The sequence below is a fragment of the Limanda limanda genome, chromosome 2, assembly GCF_963576545.1.
Source record: "Limanda limanda chromosome 2, fLimLim1.1, whole genome shotgun sequence".
NCBI lineage: Eukaryota > Metazoa > Chordata > Actinopteri > Pleuronectiformes > Pleuronectidae > Limanda > Limanda limanda.
Genome location: NC_083637.1, coordinates 19,955,757 through 19,975,849, shown reverse-complemented (window position 1 = coordinate 19,975,849; position 20,093 = coordinate 19,955,757). Strand labels below are relative to the sequence as shown.

Here is a 20,093-nt window from a genome sequence, read left to right as displayed (position 1 = left end):
ACTTAACACAAGGTAACTCACGCTAACCATTTTAGCTGCTATGAAAGGCAATAAATGAGCCTAGCTTGTTATCAAGAAACGAACCAGCTCCACGACTTTACCTGTTTATATTGTAGGTTAATAATTTAGCTGGCTAACGTTAACTTGCTGGTATCCCCACAAAGTTAGCTCGGGTTTAAATACGTGAACTCGGTATCAGTACGTCTGTGATCATGTTAATCGACTCACATGGTATCTCAACGTGGTTTTTGTGGTGATTTTCAAAGCCTGTTCATCCACATCGTCATTGAAATCAGATATCACTGGTACCCGTCCTCCTCCGTGCAGTCATGTTCCAGGGACCATCTCCACTGTGGGGCCTCATACCTGAGCTTAAGGTTCAGAATTATATATTACAATTGTTTTCTTAACTTAACGTGATATCACACTTTTATCAATGACCTTGGTTAATACAGATACTATCTTTCATCGTGGGCTATAATGGTTTATAACAGTGGAAACACTGAAAATGCATCACTTTATCAGATGCTGTCCCAATTTATTTATAGTATTTGCATTGTGTCACTTGGCGAACATTTGCTGGTTTGCTGTGACAAACCGAGGTCTTTTTAAGAGGGGGGTGGCATTTTAGGCTGAACCTGCATTGATGGATGTGTGCTGCGCTAGAACCAGATTCGAAACCTTTCTCCCTCACCATCTTCTGTTCACCATCGACTGCTGAAATGAGGTGAAGAATAACAGACCTCCAAATGTCTTATTCTGTTACATGTTTTTTAACCTGTATTGTTTTTATTTCTAAGACTCGCAGCAGTGCTGCATAATTCAAAATTCCCAAAACACCAATTGTTGGTGTTCAAGCATAGTCTGATTTTAATATAGGGTTGGTTAAGTCACGGGAAGGAAGAGTTTCATTCTGCAGAGAATTCTAAAAGTGAGCAGCACGTTTGCTTGCATTTAATGGGAGATTAATACTGTTAAGAGTAATGAAAACTGGAGGACGTACCCGTCTGTCCTCCTGCTCGCCTGCCTTCCCTGGGTTTCTTTTTTTCACCTCTGCATATGGAGAATGGTTTTAAGTGGGCTGCAGTGGTCTTCAGACGGAATCCCAGGAATGTGAAACCTCAGAGAGGAAATGGGAGTCTTTCTCCATCATAGACACATCCTCTGTCTGTCCTTCACCAGAGAGAACGGGTTAGGACAATTGTGTGTGTGTGTGTGTGTGTGTGTGTGTGTGTGTGTGTGTGTGAGGAGAGAGACATTGGATTCAACTGGTGACCACTGCGATGATCAGGGATGCTGAGTAATCATTTAGACTGCTGCATTCATTTATGCGTCTGATTCCTCATGCATTTAGACTTAACATCGCATACCAGCCATAGTCCAGTTTTACTCTGTGGTCTCATAGTGGGTAGGTTTTGTTCTCTAAGACAAAAGAGGAAAACTGAAAGCTTGGCTGTAAAGGAGTTAGGGGATTTAGAACTATTGTTATGTTCCATAATAAACAATGTAAATGATAAGCAATAGACTTATGGCCATTTGCCTAAACAATTACGGCTTCATTAAAATTTTCTGTAGGAAGAATTATTGGCAAGAGTTGTTAATAGTCAAAAAGCCCAGAACGAGTGTAAAAGGCTACCTGTTAAGTTGGTTGGTGACTTGCCTCAGGAGGTTGAATGCATCTGTTGGTGCAGTCTGTCGTCTCATCGCTATTTCCGAGGCTTCACCCTTGCTATCCTCAATACATTCTCATTAAGTGTGAGCCAAGCGAATAACCTTAAAACAAGGGCCCTGTATCAACTATTTTGTTTCAGGATACTATTTTAATTTAAATGCTGTTTTACAATTTTAGATTTCAAAGTTGTTAACTCCTTCATTTGTCCTCTTACTGTCCCTGTTGCTCTTATGTGGCTACATGTCTTAGCAGAGGTGCTTCCAAGGGTTTCTTACTGGGCTGTTACCAGTAATACATCTGTTTCAGCTTGGACGAGTTACCCATACACAGGCTCTTGCTTTATATTCTAGCATTTTGCTGTTAAAAAAAATCTATTTTGGTTATTCTGATCAAAACCGAAGCTCAGTCCTGATCGATGTTTTTCTACCAGTGTTCCCTCACAGTATAATTCAATTTTGACCGATTTAATTCAATAACTTCTCTCCCACCGATGTGAAGCTTTTGCTGCATGCACACATTTGAACAAAAATGTTTCAATCAGTTGGATCGGACATTGAATGGACTGCACACTCTGCCAGGGGCTACCCGAAGCCTAAACCAAGGTTGGTGATAACGTGTTGGACATACATGCTCTGGACAACCTTCTTCTCTGGATATTGTTTTGAGTTCAAGAGAAACTGGCTCTTGATTGGTGCCACAGAAGTGTGTCTGTCAAAAGTCCCTTTTAAACATAGATCCTGCTATAGTGTGATGCTGCTTTCGCAAGTTTACACTGAACTGAAGCAGGCTTTGTGTTGCCCTAGTGTGTGATTTAAAGATAACGTGCCGTTTTTTCCATGACTGTCAAAGTTGTCTGACTGGCGACAAGGAGTGCCCGTCACACTACACAATCTTGTATCCTCTGATTGGTTGTAGTTGTCACAGATTAGTCTTGATATTAGCCTGCTAGAAAGTGAGTTGGAGGAGGTGAAGTGTGGGCGAGCCACTCAAATCACATCGTTGCAGAGTTCATGCAGCGAGTGACTGTGTAGGCAGCGCAGATCTGTTCTGGAGCTTTCGTGTTGTGTGAACTAGACACAACAGCATTGGTGTCGTCATACCCGTTCTCCCTTTTACACCTACTTGTCTCTGTGATCACCCCTGCTGTCGTAGAGCCAGAACAATTATGCCTCCCTGAGCGTAACATATAGATTGGAGGTTTGGAATAAAGGTCAACATTCTCGCCTTGAACATTTAATGTATAAGGGGCTATAGTTTCCCACCCTCACTGGGATCCCTCCTGTCATGGAAGTGGATTAGAATAGGCGTAGGATGGACTTACACACACTGCAGGATTGTGACTGTATTTATCTCCAGGTTTGTCGTCACACACTGAATTCAAATGCCACCTGCAAAAATTTTTTTAGGAATCAGCTTTTAGATGCTTTAATTATGAATAATTATTATTAATGTGGTTTGAGTTTGCAGGGGGACCCTGTGTTGTCGTGTCCCCATAGAATTTGCTGCCATGCTTGTAAGAGACCACAACAGTCGGTGTAGTTTCTCTCTGTCTCCTTTGCAGGAAGAATTGGTGTAAGGTTTTCTGAAATTGAACCAAAACATGCGGTTTTGCCTCAGCTTCCTTCAGTGGATTGAATCTGGAGTTCCTCAAAAGTGAACGTCATGAGATGTACGAGGCGATGAATCTATCTCTCACCCCCCCCCCACAGATAAGGCGTCTTGGCCGCACTGTGCTGTTGCTGCCTTTGCTGCTAGGGAGGGAGTCGTTGTGATCCGTTTCATCCATTAGCCTCCAGTTGGCACAAAGCAAGCAGAGAATCACTGGAAGAATCATCTCTGGATTTTTCCTGTTGTGTGTGAGAATGTGACACTAAATCAAGCAAGGGAACCCACCTGAGCTTTTTTCTTCTGTAGCGTTCGTCTGTGGGCCGTGTAGAGATTGCTTTTTGAGAGTTAAGGGTTGGGGTTAGAATTAGGTTTTGGTTCAGGAATGCACGTTGTTAATCAGTGAATCCCATGGTTATAGTGAAATAGATCTGTGTGTTCCTCATTTAAACATTTTGGGAATCGAGTGCTGAAGCTTGTGTGTGTGTTGAAGAGGGAAAAAGCAGGAAGCTGGTGATTAAGATAAAGATCCAGCCTCCGTCCCTGGTCCGGCATTAGCGCTCAGGCAGAGTGCATTTTAGGGAAGTTATCAGGGGCCACTGTCAGCTTGCTTGTATGTGCAAGCACAATGTCCGTACTCTCACAACAGAAGTCCGACACACACTTTCACCTGCACACCCACACAGTCGCCCTCATACACACACCAGCTTCCACAGGATGTACTGTCAGCATGCAATGCTGAGCTAAATTAGGCCTGTCGACTCCCAAAAATATAAAGACTGAATGTTGCATAGAGTGCACCATGGTGACAGTGAGAAACCAACAGGAGCTGTCAACTTTCCACTTATGATGTCCACATGGGGCTAAGATAATTATACATGATGGATAAGCTTTGATCACAGCAAAATGTCGGGAGAAATAAAAAATGTATGAGGAGAGATGTATGTAAATGTTGAATATTAGGGGCCATTTTGGATTTTTAAGAATCTGGTAAAGCCGCTTAAAATCAGATAAAGGAAACTACAATTGCACACAAAGTCGAGCGCAAAGCCCAACAGTCCCCTTATGAAACCACATTTAAATGCACTCGATGTAGATTTGGTTATTTGGATTAGCACTAAATTACACACAATTTTAGTCCCCTAATTATGCATATAAATGGTTTCTTGCAAAATCTGTGAAAACAAAATACATCCTATCTCGCAATGTTAAAGAAAGTTAAGAAGATCAAAAACGGCATCCATCCAAAAAATGTAATGGGCTCTTTCTTTCAATGTGTCACGAAAATACAGTCTGTAGTTTTTTCCATAATCCTTCTTACAAACAAATCAACCATCTATCAATCAAACAAACATGACCTCTTTGGCCCATATGTTATTCTTGTATTCTCAGTTTGCCTGTATCTGTGATCATATATATATTTTTCCGTCTCATCTTCCTTAAACTGACAGTATTACTTCTGCTCTCCAGTTTTGACGTCCTCTCTGTATGATTTGAATATAAGCTGATTACATAGTACTCCTGGTAGTGTGGGGACTTAGGCTGAGGATGTTCTGGTGCTGTTTTATTTCCAAGTGTCTTTTTTTATATTATTTTATATTAAACACCACAAAGGTTTGACGGTTGAAATGTGGATCTGAGTCAGTGATTCTGATTCATCAACACACAATAGACATGAGTCATACAGCAACGCGTTTATTGTGTTGCTCTCAGTTTTATATATAACACTTGGAGCCTAATTTAGGAGCCAACAATACTCAGAAAGTGCAGTTTGACCCAGTTATGAAACGATTAAAAAAAATCACCTCAAAGATAGTTGACTGTTGCTAAGATTTTCACCATGTTAATCTGCCTGTGTTAATAATAATTCTCACATGACATCCGCAGTTCCCTGCAAAAATAAACATGACATCATACTTGTAACATTACATAAAACAACATTTTCAGGTTTCTGGTGCTCTCTCTCTCTCTCTCTCTCTCTCTCTCTCTCTCTCTCTCTCTCTCTCTCTCTCTCGCTCGCTCGCGCGCGCTCTAACTGAGGTTAAACAAAAACTCTCTCCTAGTTGCATATTTTCACTCTGCAGACCACTTATCAATGATGGATGATGGAATATTATTATTTATGGCCTTTACAACGGGAAACTCAATGGATAAACATAGGGCTGGTAGAAGCAGCAAGACTGTGCGAGCTGCAGCAGTTCTGCGAGGTAGCCGTCATGCACGTGCAACGCAGGCATAAGGAAGAATGTCGAAGGTTGCTCAACAACCTTAGCTGCCCAATCCCTCAGATAAGCAAGCCTTTAGCTGTTCTGTATCATTCATCTCGCATCTCTACTTCAGCACATTGAAAAAGCAGTGCTTTGTAAATGGAGGTCAGTGATTTGTCTTCCTCTAGCTGTGTAAAGGCATAGAGTCAGTGCTTGTGTTCTTTCAGCTAGCATTCACTGCAGTATGATGTGTAGAAGCCTACTTGCTCATTTCCATACTCCTGACCTCCCCTTGCTGGATCAGACACTTCCTTTTTGACTTGACCTCTTGCGTTTTCCTGACCCTGTCTGTCACTGTGGTTTTTGTACATGCAGTGAAGGTCCGAGTGCTATTCTTCATCTGAGATTTGAAGGGACTTGAATGTGCTAGAATAGATATTTTCTAGCTTGGAGAGTGTGTGTGTAAACTATCCATTCTTGCTTGGTGGCCGATGAGTGTGTGTGTTTATGTACCTCAGCGCAAACATTTTGCACTTGATCTGTTAAGACAAGAGAGCAGCCCATATAGGGCAGTCCCCGGCTGCTGCTGTCAACCCCTCTGTCGTCAGCGCTTCTTCCACCGGCTCACCTCATGTTCGTGTCTTTCTCATATAATGCAGTCAACTCCATGAGTCGTATTATTATGGCCATTGTACATTGTCAAAACATGCATTGTCACATCAATTTGAACCATAATCATTTCATTTAGGGCTAGTTTAGCAACGAGTCTTTAATCACTGAATTGCAGTTCTCTAAACTTAAAGTTTGGGCGCTAACCAAACATTTGGATTAATTAGATGTCTTTAGATAGTTCAGTGGGTCAGAAGTCTTCTTGCTGAGTTACTAAAGCAAGTCAGTTCCTCCCTGAGTCTCATTCCTCTCGCATAATTATACATTATACAGTTTTCCGACTTTTTCATCATCTGTGACGGGCATAATTCTTTGCTAAGGCACTGCGCTTAAGTCCTATAGTGGTCGGGAAAACCCTGCGGTTTCTTAGTTTCTCTCTCTTGAGATGCTTTGCCAAGTCTTTCCTGCAGCTGCCTCCAGTTGCTGCTTCTTTGTGGGACTCTCTGCCTTCAGTGTTGTCTTCATTGAGTGAAAAGCAGGATCAATTTGCTTGAGGTAAAGTGACAGACACAACTGACTTCATTTATTTGTCCTGAGAAGCTCTTGGGTTTCGTTCCCAGCATGTTCTGGGTGCATTGTCCACCTGTACTGAATCCGATCAGTTTTGCAGGGTTTGGCTGAATGTGAGCGGACAGTGTAGCTCTTTCAGATTTCATCCTTGATAATCAGAAGTCACATCATCAATTAACACCAGTGACCCAGTTCCATTGGCAGCCATACAAGCCCATACCATAACACTGCCTCCTCTGTGTTTGACAGATGGTGTGGTGTGCTTTGGCTCTTAAGGCATTCCTTTCACTCTTCATACTTTTCCCTTTCCGTCATTCTGGTTCAAGTTAATCTTGGTTTCATCCCACCAATTAATCTTGTTCAGAACCGACCAGCCTATTTCACATGTAGGTCAAGAGGTTAACCCTCTTTATTTGCATTAATAAAAGCTTCTTTATGTGGACTCACTGACAGTGATATGTCTACCTCCTCTAGAATGTTCTTGATCGTGCAAGATGTTGCCAATGTTCGATCTCCACAGAGGAAAGGATTTTGCCTTCATCTACTCTTATCTTCCAGTCTTTTAGGATTTGGGGTTGGTTTGGCCATCCTTAAGGTTTCTACACCCTGTCTGATAGGATGGCTGGTTTATTTCAGCCTCCTTCACTTTATCATGGATCACATATTAAGAGTTTCCATGAACAGCTACCAAATGCAACATGAACAATTCAAATCAACCAATCTTCTTGGCCCTGAGTTGCTTTGTGACAACAACCGCATTACAGATTACACCAGAAATTAATAAGAAAAGACTTGTGTTAGCTCAATTTCTGCATAGCCTCACTCTTCTCTACTTCAGGCACATGAGTCAAAAAGAGAATTTTGGAACCTGCTCACAGACGCAAAGTCAGTCCGTCAGCCAGTCAGTCAACCAGTTGGTCAGTCAGCCAGCCAGTCAGTCACAGACATTCACGTTGTAGGGCTGAAAATGTAACTTTAAGGAAGTAATTAATAATGGAGTAAATTATGTGTCTGTTGTAGACTGCTCATTTCAGAAAATGAAAAGCTGTATGTGGTGTCACATTAGTCAGACATCTATCTTGTTTTCAGAGCTTTCAACGTAAACCAGCCCTATAACTTGAGCGTTAACTGTCTTACTCTGTCATCAATACTCTAGTGATATTTACTCACCCAAGCAACTGTCATAGGGAAAGGGACTTTCACCTTAGAATTGTAGAAGTGAATCTATCAATGTTGTGCTCAGCGTAGCCTCTCCTTGGAGAGCTATTAACTGTCTTACTGTTTAAGAAACGGTAATAGAAGGATGCAGAGACGAGATACATTTAACATTTAAATGCAAATTAGTAAATAGAATTAAATGAATGTTTGTTGTTGTCGTCTTTAAATATGCACTATGAGGCAGCTATTGTACCGAATTACAAAATAATTGCGATCTTCTAAAACAAGAGACAAAAAGCATGGCTCTCTAAACCATTCCCAGCCTTGGGGAGTAAACCTAACAATAGTGATCAGGTTAGCACACAGAAGGCTTTGCAGTGGAGGTATATAACATGTCTTATTCTAATAGGCTGCATTTATATGCTAAAACCCTGAATGCGGCTGGTCTATGCTTGCATCTGGTCCCCTGGGTCTCTGAGGCAGACGCTGGTGCTAGACTCTTTTAATCAAGTGTGAAATGGTCTGAGTTTATTGGATGTATAAGAGCCCTTGTGTAAAAATGGAAACGCTGTGGACAGACTAATTGGGCTGGTTAATGATCTGTGTTTCATTTACAGTGAACAACTTAGTCGAGTCATCTGGCTGTGAATCTGGTGCCATAATATCATCTGGTGTAAATATTCAGAACTATAGATTAGTGTCTGTGCACAGTCCTTGTCAGGAGAGAGATGATGCTCCCGTAATGACTGGGTGTGTATGTCTGCTTGGTCTTGCCCTTACCGTCTGGGGTCACTGTGTTGTGGATATTATGTAGCTCCATACCTAAACTTCCTCCAGCTCTGTTTAGTCTGCATCACCACCATAGACTTCAATTGACCACACGCATATCACAGGTTCTGTACACATTCACCGTTCACGTGTCCCTTGTCATCATATGGAAACGTTTTATTCATGCTACGACCCAGCTGTGTTTATGTTATCTGTTGTCAGTGAGTCTAAAAGGAAATACAGGAGACGACAGTTTTCAGACCCAGCCAACAAGACAAAATTAACAGGCACACTTTAATTCATTTGCAGTTCAAACATTAAAACTTATAACAGAACATTTGCTAATCCAAAATAACAGATATATATCTCAACTTCAACCTAAAACTTGGTTTCATCCAACATATGTGACACGGTAAAATAATACTTACGTGTAATATGTACCTAAGATTGGTTTTAAGATTAAGAATTTGACTTGGCGAGCTCACCCAAACATAGACTTAAAGAAAATGTGCAAACATTCAAAATACATCACATGAAACATAAATAACGTAAATAATGTGAGCCTTATAATAGCCTTACTGACTGGTTTCCTACAATCTACAGACACTAAGTCAGAGTGAGTATTTGTATTTATCTAACCCATGGTTCACTTGGCTGTGGGTAGCTCAGTTACAGCTGTCTGGTTACTTTGATGGTGGGAAACAAAAGGCTGTCTTTGCTCTCCATCTCTCGGTAACATGATCAGTTAACGATGAGTTAACACCAGTAAAGTACATTCCAAAGTGTGAGCTAACCGAAATCCACCGCTCTTTAAGGTCTGACAGAGGCTTTGAGGCGTTGAACAGAAGTCATTGTTTTTATTCTTCTGTATCAGAAATAAATTATTAGTTGTCTTGGCATTGTAATCTCTAGAGTCAGCGATTTTGGCAATCCCTGAAAACATATTGATCTACACAACAGTCAAATGTTTTATTACTGCAGCTTTTTAATCCAAGAATATCAAGAATATCTGTTTTCGCTGCTTCTTTACGACGCTCCTCCTCAAATCAAATGAAGCTTGTGTGAACACGGAGTTCCAAACTGTTTTTGGGCATCTTTCTCCTCCTCTCCTCAAATGTCATGCTGTGGGGGAAGTCCCAGGTTTCTGGTGCGTGGAATTATACCCCGTTGTTTCATTGATACATTTGCTTTCTGGTGACTCTAGGATTTTACTGTTAGAGTTAGCACATTTATCACAACCACAGAAAAACAGGCATAGATGAAGACTTCTCTGGAGTGACGCCAGCTGCATGCAGCTGGTCAGCCCTCTAATAACTCACAATGAATGCTACTTGATATCTGATCGGCCCTTGATGATTTGTTTGGAGACATAACTGTCAGCAATGACAAATTCAAGCTGGCTCAGGATGTTCAGACGCAGTCTTTGTTTCTCACCACAGCACTGTATTTAAAGAAGAGTTTGGTCTATTAGGAGACCGAGTCAGTGATGAAACCTCACAGGGGCACTACCAGTCTCATAATTCAGCTTTACGACTCTGTGCGCATTTTACCATGTAACACACTGGGAGATTACAAGCCTTCTACCAGTTGAACGTCCATTAGACATTTAGCTTCAGGATAAAGCTTGCCTATTTACAGGTGCACTGACTCAAAGCATACATAGGTATGACTGTATTGACGGCATGTTTATCATGTTACAATATAACTTATGTTCTTGCCTTTATTTGTATTAATACGTTTGTGAAACTTTGTTTGCTGGCTCTGGTTGTTTCAGTTAATACTTCAGTTTTTCTGCTTTTCAAATTACTAAAGAACTTGGTGGCATCTGTGTAATGCAGAGCAGGAAAATGGAAAGACTGAACACCTCAGTATTGCATAACAGCCTCGGACTGGAGAGGAGGTGGGCTTCAATATGCAGAATACATTAAACTTTCCAAGTGCTTCAGGAGGATTTTCCTGCGGAATTTGAAGTATCACGTTTTTCTTTTCATAGGGCTAGAGCATTATATTTCTGACAGCCTCTGCCTTATGAGGGAAGGCAAAAAAAAAACCTTAGTCTTAAAAACTTAATTTGGAACATGTGCAAAAGCAGGTAATAGGTCTACAGATTTTTTCCCCCTGACTGGGTTGCTCTCACACTTTAATGCGTCCTACCTATCTCTGTTCCTTTCACTGCCTGAACTCTCTGACTCCCCACTGCAGCCTCTCATCATGTGTCTCTGTATCCTGCGTTTTTCTCTTCTGTCTTTTTGCCCTCTTCTTTTTGCAAACAGGATGTCTCTCATCTCTCTGTCATTGCTCTCAACTCTTTCCTCTCGCTCTCTCAGCGCCGGATCTTGTCCAGACAGTTGACAGACAACTCTGCCGGTGTGGCTCCAGTTTTGTGTTTTTTTTCTTTATCTGTTTTCAGCTTGATGTGCACACACACACACACACACACACACACACACATGCATCAGCACAAACATACTTCCTGTACTGGTCCCTCAACACAGTACAGTACTCTGACAGTGTTTGATAAAGTTTGCTTGGTGACCCTGAGGAGGCTGTTGTGGGATTCCAGGGACCCGTAGCAAAAATAATAAATTTACTTGACTTTCAGTCACTCAAAAGTATCATAAACTATCGAATAAAGTCTTTAAGTTACACAATGAATTCCAAATCAGGAGTACAAGGAGCGCATGATGCCAAATCAATAATCATGTTTATGTTAATCTGAAATATTTGGCAAACCATAAAAGAGAGCATTGTATTGATGGGTCCAAGTGAGTGTTTAGCTCCTGTGTAGTTCTTTGTAGCTCTATGCTAAGCCTCAACAATTTTTTTGTTTTGCTTTTAAATCACAGAACAATGTAGAATCCGGCATATTAGTAAAAACTGAAACAAAAAAATAATGTTACAGTTTTTCTCTTTGATTCCTAGAAAAGGAAAAATGTGTAAAGTGTGCAACATCAAAGAAAGAAGATCATCCTCAGATGAGTCACTGTTGCTAGGCCAGAATCATAAATATTAACTAGTGTGGATAAAGACTACGCTTTTAATTTCTCACTGGTATTTCTGGAAAACCCTAGTGGACGCAGGAAGACAGATTAGACTTTATGGATCACACTTTCCTCCCCCTCACTTTTCTCCTGCTACTGTTTCTGCAGTCACATTACTGTGTGTGTGTGTGTGTGTGTGTGTTGTGGACCACTCATCAAGTCGACTGCACACACACACTCACTTACACTGCCACTCAAATCACACCCCACCCTCTCTGTGTCTGTGTTTTCAGTTAAACTGTGGGAGAGAGGCAGTTGGACTCTATGAGAAATGCAGTGGTTTGTGTGGTGGAGATGAGGATCAAGTAACTCGGACATTGCCGGTGTGCCACACCATCCCACTCTGCTCTTTACATAATCATAATAACAGCAGGATTTTCCACCTGTATACCAAGGTTTAGATGTAAAGAAAGAAGATTTGTAGCAATAATGCCGTACTAGAGTTTAAGCCTTGGAGCATCGGTTGTGCACGTGTAGTTATTGGAAGGTGGGGTGTATCATCAGCAGGTTAATCCGGTGGCGCAAATCATCAAACGTCTTGGCGGACATTCGAAAATACTGGTGATGTTTATCATGATCAATCTCTCGCATTGGCAGATTGAGAGACACACACTCGCCATTGTCATGCCGTGCTTGATTTGATGTGTATGTGAAGTGAACAACTACATTCAGGACACAGCCGGTTGTCAACTCAAACGCATGTTAAAACAGCAGGTATATCTCTGGCCTAACAGTAAATCAACATTGCGTGGCTTCACTCTTATGCCTTTTTTTTGGTATTTTCTTAAAAGCAATTTTTTCTCATTGGCGACTTTCATATAATTATGCTGTGTACACTGAAATCGTGCTCAGTGGCAAGTTTACTGTTTGAACCACTTGCTCAATATAGCTGTAAAAACAACTGTGTGTTATTGAAACTTTTGCCGAGGTAACCGCAAGGTTATGATTCTGTGCAACAGCAGCGTTTGAAATGTTATACTGGAGTAAAGCATGCCTTATTGTGGAGGTCACTAATTAGGCATGGAAATGAGTGGAAGATTTATTACTTTTATATGCAACCAATGTTACCCCATGCTAAATTAAATACTGTCCTCATTGGCCATTACTGTGGTCTATGTGAACCAAATATAGTCAGGTTCTCTCTTGTTGTAAGTGTTTTTGTGCCACACATCACCACCATCCAGCTACACACAACAAAAAGCCCTGGACTCCACTGTCAGAGTCTGCCTGGCTTAGTTGAATATTCATGTGAACACAGAGGGATGAGGAAAACTCCTATAGCCTTAAATAAACCCTCTCCATCTTATTCACACTCTGACAGAGAACATGGCCAGCACTGCCCCACCTCCCTCTCTGTGTTGTTGCTTACTTTCTCTCCAACCCCCATCTTCACAATAGCCATCTGTCTCTCACCAATTCAGTCTCGCATCTAACCACTGCTGGTTGACTTGCTACCCTCACCCTTGTCTTCTGTCGGCAGCATAGTGAATAGAATGGCAACATGAATAGAATGGTATTTGGTGCAACTGTCATTCACTGTAGTATGTCAACTACATGTGAAAAGACTTGCTCTGTTTTCCAGTGGTTACAGAAATGTACACTCTGAAATGTCATAGATTAGTTTTTCAAATCAATGAATCATTAGATAAATAAATCCTTAAATTAACCTAAATTTCACTCTTATTCAGCAACAATTCAGAAATGAAAAATTGTTTGGAAAGTTCATCCCAACTCTGTTGCAGAAGTTCAACACTTTGTTTATTTTCAAGGCTTCAAGTTCGCCAATGTTCACCCTGTTGAAGGCCTGTTTTCTTTTAAATATACAAGATTTTTCAGTGACCTTAAGCTTACCAAATTACCTGTAGTTTATTAACGATGTATAGACATAGTCCAATGACTTACTATTTTGGCAGTAGCTGTTCCATATTGACAGTGGCTGGTGTGACTGGTGATGATATATGGGCAACCATGTCCAACACATGTGTCGGACTTATTCACACTGCATCTATTTGTTTGAGTCCATAACAATGATCAGTTCTCCGTGCTGTACTTTCTTTTCTCCTTTACACTTGTTGAAATTGAATGGAATAACTTGTGAGTCATTATAATCACAGTGTTTATTGCCCTTTCTTTTACACCCCCACCCTTAATTTTCCTTCATATCTTTTCACGTTTTGTTCCTCTGTTTTATTTTTCCCAATTCCTTCTTCCATCCCCACAGTTCTACTCTTTTATTGCTCTTCTTCCCTCTTAGTGCTCTCTAGATGCCCACCTCCCCACCCCAACCTCTGAATACTCTTTTCCACTTCATAATCATGGTCGTCATCTCATTCTGCCTCTGTCTTTTCTCATTCCCTTATGTCTAAGAGCTAACGGACCATACAGAGACAGATGAATCCTGGCATTCATATGGGAATGAACACACACATTCACACAAATGGAGCACAGACATGCTGTATACACCAGCCTATTATTTATGCGCACAGATACACAAACACACAGTCCTGGGTGGCTTTGAAGCACCTTAAGGAGAGGAGCTGGAGAAGCTTTAATGTAACGCCTGCTTACAGAGCATCACTTGGCTGCATTCAAACTTTTCTAAGATCATGTGAATATAACAAGGAAAAAACATTTTGTGCAAACTACCCATGTACACAAGTAAGTACAGTATGTAGATTATCATAATCTAGAATTAGACACCAACTAAAGCCATCACATTTCTTTAAATAATCTAATTATCCTGCATTTACATTTGTTGTGCCTGCGAACTTGTTAGACGAACAGCACAACAAGTCTTTTCTCTCCTCTTTTGCTCTAGCCATATCCACATATCGATGCAAGGAAATCCCTCTTGGTGAGAATCATAGGCAGTAGTCTCGTGCTTAAATCCAAGAATTCCGAGCTGCATTCCTGAGACAGTTGTTGCATGAATCATTTACAGTATGGACAAACGGTCTGCGCTCATAAAGACACTAAACCAACTTTACATCAGCTCAAGCCACGTGCGGATAAAATAAGCGATCTCCCAGCTATTCGTGCAGCTAATGAGTCACATGGGAATGACTTTCCTGTGGAATGATATTATACCTGACTGTATCTAAATTAAATTTCAATCTGAATGCTTCCTATATGAGTATAACAGTTACTTTGTGACTCATGCTTTAGATGAGCTTAAATACCCCTGGCTTATTTCCTCGCCCGTATTTCTTTTATTTCATTATCCCTCGCTCCGTCCTTTTCTCTCTGCTTCATGTCACCTTTCTTTCTTACTTTCCGACCACCTTTGCTCTCCATCTGTTCCCAATGATTCAGCCTGCCTACCCCAAAAAACGAATTTACCTTATAGCCCATGTTCTTTTTCATATTTATCTCTACACATCACCTCCATCTCTGACCATTTTTGAAATATATTGTCAGAATACTATGGCAGTTTCTTATAGACTGTATATAAAGATGGATGACACGTCTCCACTTCCTCCCACAAATTAAGCCAAAATATTCTGGATGTGAATATTGCCATCTTGCGTGGGACATGTCATTTGGAGCCCGAGTCTGCAGAGTAGTAGTCTGTTAATCTGTGGGTGTGTTGTGTTATTTATGTATAATGTACATTCTCTGTTCTAACTGGACAGTTTGTTTACGTATTCACGGCTGCATGACACACCAATGCATTTGATTAGTTTGTCGATTTCAATCCTCTGTTTAATTTCTTGGTAACTAATCGCGGTTGTAGAGAACTGGGAAGCCAAATACTTAACAATCAAATTGGCTCCATTTTGTTAAAGTTGCGTAGTTGTAAACACCAGCTTCTGTTTCCAATGTAATCAAGATGATTGTAATTTGCTTTCACCAGCATGTTGAGGATAGGTTTCCCCCTGTAGTGTAGCTGGAGGTTTTTTAAGTTTGTTGAGCTCTTCATGGGATAAGATTGATTTCATTCACAATGAACAACCATCGCTGTCCCAGCTTGTAGAATCTTTGTATGATATGATATGTTTGTGTTAGTGAATGAGCCAATAGGACAAAGGCTGTGGCATTTTGCCCTCCGAAATGTATTCCTTGCACTATACTGTGGGGGTTGTATAATTCAATGTCCAGTGAGAAGAGGAGCAGTAAAATCAAAATCATCCACTGAAGGAAAGGGAAGAAGCTTTTGAGGAGTGTTGGGCTGTAGAATGAAACTACTTTCTGATTTGTTAAGTGTGTATCTTCATGGCATCAGTAAGGAAGCTCAGGATGGTTCCTACTCAATTGAAGTCCTGATGACATGGCTGGACCGACAGTTGGTTTACTCTTGTCTGCCTGCAGGGCGTCCTGTCTTCCTTTGCTGCTAAAAATATAACTGTACAGAAATAGAGATCTAATGCAGGGTAAATCAATCAAGCTCCATTTATGGACTAAATTCACCGAAAAATGAAAGGCACACTTGCAGATAGATGGGGTGGTTGAACTTCAGCCAACTAGATTTATAAAAAAAGATTTCCAGACATCCTCCTGATAATGGTACTTTATTGATGTAAGTGCAGACTAGCAAATTTCCTCAACTTTCAGACTTAATTCTTGTTCACGCTGCTCCTTCTTTTATCCCTCCCCTTCTCTCCTGTCATCTCCTATTATCTCTCTCTGCCATCCCTGCTACCCCTTTGTCAGTGTAAACACTGCCAGAGTTTTGTCACTGTCACTGATTCCCTCCTCCAAATTACCCTCTCCCCTTTCTTTTTTTTAATTAACATATTTGTTCACAAATAGACAAGAAAAATAACAGATATAATCATCAGAACTATACAACACAAAGGGAGTACACGTGAGGTTACATACAAAATATATACAATATAATACATTTAAATATAACTACTTGTTTAGAGTTCAGTGTATCAATCACCTTCTCCCCTTTTTCCCCCCTCCCTCTGCGTTCCCATTCCCTTTCTCCCCCTCCGCTGTCTGCGTTCCACAGATTTGTGACTCTTGATAGACCTCTTGTCTTCCCCTCCTCACATTCCTCCCCCTCTCCCTTTCTCCCTTCCACCGTAGTTTCCTACCTCCAGATGAACACTTTGTCTTTACCTCCTCACCCCTCTCCAACCCAGCCCTCCTCCTCGGTGTAGCGATTACGTTCCACCCCAGATTCCTGACTCCTGTCTGTTGGCGTCTCCTTGGGGCAGCGGAGAGGGGGAGTAGGAGGGGGAGTGTCAGCTGTAGACTGCTGGCCTCTTAAATGAATGACATAATTGGCATCCCGAGCATTCGCTGGGCTGGAAAGAGGCTGAGGGTGGGAGTCTGGGAAGGAAGTGCAATGTAGATTAGAAGCCGACTTTGGCGACATTGCCCAATTTTAGAGACCCATAAATGCGAATTCACACCACAGCACTATTATTTTTTGTGCAGAGTGCACTGGCAGCAGAAACAAATATTTGGTTACGCACACATAGAGTACTTTTGCTTGACACTTTTCCAAACATGCATTCTCTGTGTTTTCTATAGAGTGAGCAATCCCGCCAGGGAGGCGTGAGGAGGGGAAGAGGAAGTATTTTGTTTAACTATTGGACAATGCAGTGAGTGAGCCAGCGTGGCGCTGTAGCAAGAGTCACAAAAGGCAAAAAATGGGCCTTCTCTTTTTAAATATATATATGACTGTCACTAATGATTCAGGGGGTGTCAGAGGTATTTACATATGGGTATGTATGTGTGTATATATTATATATTTATAAGTATTGGATAAGTAATAAGTATTTCTTTCAATCCAAATATAACTATGATTACATATTTTCGGGTTTAAACCTTAGTGATGCCACATCCTGTGATGCAGTATGACCTATTTAGTCTAGAGAACATTTTGTTGTTCTAAAATCATATAATGCAATTATGCTCTAATCTAAAAACATATTTTGGAAATATAAAATGTGTGTGAAGCCTGCTGAGCATAGTACCCTGGTTCACTGTGCATTGGCTCACATCAGGTGAGGAGTGTGCACAGGTAAGAGGAATCAAAATCTGGCTTTGGGCCACATTTCATTACTTGGTAACCTAGTTTTTGGAGGAGTATTGATGTGCCTTCAAAGTTTGACTATTATTATTCTTTACACTTTGATTGTGTTTGGGTAGAATTTTCAGTCAGTTATAACCTGGGCCCTAAATTACCCTAACCATTGTGAGGATAAGTTTGCAGTTCCAGGTCATTGCCTGTCTCATGTAAGCAGTCATCACAGGAAAGATTCATGTTTATGATGTTGTCATCTCACGCTTTTTTTTTGTCAGGGTGTTTTCTCATCTAATTAATGATCAGTCTTGACACCACACCATGAACTGATATATCATGTCATATTTCATCTTCCTCACTTGGGTTGCATTTAATTGTTCTCTAAACATGTTCCACTTCCATTTTGAGGTCTTGACTGTCATTGACCCTTTTTGTTCATCGGTTTCTTTGACATCAATAACTTTCCTTTAAACCAATCTTCAACCACACACCACCGTGTTAATATTTGGTGGCACTTATGGGTTTAATTGGGTGATTAAACATTAGCACAGCAATAAAAACAAGACTTTATTTATCCCTTCACAGAATCGCAGTTTAAATTTGATCAATGGTTTGGTTTGGACACTCACCTCTAGTTGATTTATTGTATTAAGATATTATTTAGGTTCAATGGTGCAGAGTCATTAAACTTTTTATGATTCGAAATTGCTCCCCAATAACTTGTCCTAGTATATCATGTGCAGCAGAATCAGTTGCACAGCAAATCAGACACACTTTGCACTAAAATAGTGGATAATCATAGGACCACCATCACTCCATAACAGCATCGGCATCCAAGTACAGCGAGGGGATGCTGATGCAGCCCTGGTTGACTGTCCTGTCCTTGTAGTGCTTGAATAAAGTGAAAAAATGAACTCACTGTGGAGATGACAGTACAGGACGCAATGTCAACAACCCCTTTGGTCTAGGGCAAAGTGGCTCAGCTATGTGGTTTGTTAATGTTAACACTGAGTGCGAGAGGCATGCTGGTGGTTCAGTGAACTGCACAGTGCAAATCATACACTTTCGTGAACTTGAATACAGCTCATGTCCTTTTGTCCTGCAATCCTCTTTTTATCAAACATAATTACAGAATCATTTCTGTAAAATGCAGTTTGTTTTACTGTGTTGTTTAGTTAAGCTGTGAACCTTTACAATTGTGATGCAAATCCCCACAGTTCTTAAAATACCACTGATACCAATCAGAATAGATGTGCATTGGGACTGAACATTTGTGCTATTTGTGTTTATAAAAGCACAAATTTGGAGGCTTCTGCCAATTCTACTGCTGCTATTCCACCATATATTTATGCTAAACTGAATTATTGCATATTAAAATTAGTTTTGAGTCATTAAATATACAAAAACATATAAACCATGGACAAAATAATATGGAAAAAACATTTATATACTTAGAAGTTCCATTAAATCATATTCCTTTCGCAATTACAAAGCTCTGTTCAAGCAAAACTATCAGATCCATCAAAGGTTGCACTGTTTTGGATTTTAGCATCTGACCATTTCCACCCCCTACCCCTTTCCCTAACAAATAACACAGACGACAGGAGACGGTACAAATGGCAACTCTGAGACTCCCTTGAGAAAACAAATTGGAATCCCCTGACACCCCCCTGCCCGAGTCAGTTAATGACCTTTCACCCTTTGACCAGAACTAACGGTAACCTTCAGTCTGACCTTTATCTTCAGACAGATGGAGACGCTGCAAATCTCCCGCCTCTCTTACTGCCTCTCTTTAGGGGCAGAAGCAATGTTTTGTAATGAATGATATGGGACTCTTGCTTATTGTAATGCATAATGTAATTATCATTCATCTTGATTTATGTAAAAAGCAGCATGACATCAGCGTGGCATCAGTGTGGGTTGTTTATCTTTAGTATGACTCTTACTGCAGAGGGGTTTTCCATTCTGCAAATTATAATGATTGCATATTATTACATTATACAACAAATTTCGCTGCTACCAACATAGGGAATTGTTATATTTGTCCCGGCGACAAGGATTTTTTACTGGCGACTCGTCTTTTTGGTATCTCATGGTATTGAAACACTAGGATAATAACATCTTTGAAAAACATTTAACTGATGGTCATATATATAGTCTCTAACTCATCGTGTGGCACAAGCAGTAAAATGTGGTAGAAATTACCCAACATAAATTAGGTTTACTATATTCATTAAATATTCTTCAGAGGTAATGGTACTGCTAAGTTTCTGAACCTTTATTTCCTCTATCCTCGAGTTTTCAAGCTCACTAAGGTGTAGACCTAAGTGGTACACCACAAGTTTTCCTGGAGAAAGAAATGGTTGACCTCTAAAGCCTTAAGGACATACTGTCTGGGTCAATGACAGGGCGCTGTCTCTCTCCGTGTCCCTTTAGATACCAGACAGTGGTAAAAGCATTATCCTTGTTTGTCCTTTTCTCAGATG

The 20,093-nt window shown here is 40.7% G+C and overlaps 1 protein-coding gene across 1 annotated transcript in view; it reads left to right on the top strand.

Annotated features, from left to right (window-relative positions):
* Window positions 1-20,093, top strand: part of LOC133021724 (E3 ubiquitin-protein ligase SMURF2-like) — a 62,127-nt gene that overhangs the window by 599 nt on the left and 41,435 nt on the right. The window lies entirely within an intron of this gene.